Source organism: Micromys minutus (assembly GCF_963924665.1).
Source record: "Micromys minutus genome assembly, chromosome: X".
Lineage (NCBI taxonomy): Eukaryota > Metazoa > Chordata > Mammalia > Rodentia > Muridae > Micromys > Micromys minutus.
In genome coordinates, this window is record NC_137970.1 from 101613440 (window position 1) to 101614785 (window position 1346).

The 1346-nt window shown below is 45.8% G+C and overlaps 1 pseudogene across 1 annotated transcript; it reads left to right on the top strand.

Moving 5' to 3' along the window:
* Positions 1-260: 260 nt before the first annotated feature.
* LOC308416000 (NADH dehydrogenase [ubiquinone] iron-sulfur protein 8, mitochondrial-like) lies at positions 261-904 on the top strand (annotated as a pseudogene). The gene has a single exon. The product of its transcript is annotated as an NADH dehydrogenase [ubiquinone] iron-sulfur protein 8, mitochondrial-like (transcript).
* The last annotated feature ends 442 nt before the right edge of the window (positions 905-1346 follow it).

The window sequence follows — 1346 nt, forward strand, 5'->3', positions numbered from 1 at the left end:
CAAGAAAGAATTCAGAGAACTTATGAAGCTTAAAGAGAAGAAAGACCAGAAGGTGGATGCACACCCTCAACCGCCACCACAAATAGAAGAAATGGGAAAAAAAACATTGTTTTTTATATCCCTTAACATCAATGGTACAAATTTCCCAATAAAAAGGCACAGACTAACAAAATCTATGTAAAAACAGGATCTATCTTGCTACATTCAAGAAACATCTCTTATTAAGGATAGACATTGGCCTGGGAGGGAGCTGTCGCACTTCAAGATGTACCATCTGAGTTCGTCAATGCTGCCACGGGCCTTGGCCCAGGCCGTGTGCACAGGACATCTTAATGGCCAAAGCCTTCATAGCAGTGCAGTGGCGGCTACATACAAGTATGTGAATATGAAGGCACAGGAGCCTGAGGTGGACATGAAGTCTGCGACGGACAGTGCAGCTCGGATTCTGATGTGGACAGAACTCTTCTGAGGACTGGGCATGACCCTAAGTTACCTCTTTCGGGAGCCTGCCACCATCAACTACCCCTTTGAGAAGGGCCCACTGAGCCCATGCTTCCGTGGGGAGCATGCACTACGCCGCTACCCATCTGGGGAGGAGCGTTGCATCGCCTGCAAGCTCTGTGAGGCCATCTGTCCTGCGCAGGCCATCACCATTGAGGCTGAGCCAAGAGCTGATGGCAGCCGCCGGACTACTCACTATGACATTGACATGACCAAGTGTATCTACTGTGGCTTCTGCCAGGAAGCCTGCCCTGTTGATGCTATTGTGGAGGGCCCCAACTTTGAGTTCTCCACGGAGACACACGAGGAGTTGTTATACAACAAGGAGAAGCTACTCAACAATGGAGACAAGTGGGAGGCTGAGATCGCCGCCAACATCCAGGCTGACTACCTGTACCGGTGACCAGGTAACTGGTGACCTTGGCCACCTGGCTCAGCATTATGACCCCTGTAGCCCATAAAGAAACTATGATCCCACAAAAAAAAAGATAGACATTAACTCAGGATAAAGGGTTGTAAAAAGATATTCCAAGAAAATAAGAAGCAAGCTAGAGTATAGACTTCAAACCAAAACTAATCAAATGAGACAGGGAAGGGTAATACATACTCATCAAAAAAAAATCTATGAAGATGACATTTCAATTCTTAACTTATATGCCTCAAACACAAGGGCACCCATGTTTCTACAAAAACAAAACAAAACAAAAACCCAAATCAGCCAACCAACAAACACACTCCACTACTACAGCTTAATCATACATCGCCTCACACATTAATAGTGGAAGACTTCAATACTCCACTCTCACTGACAGGTCATCCAAACTAATCTAAACAGAGAAACAGTG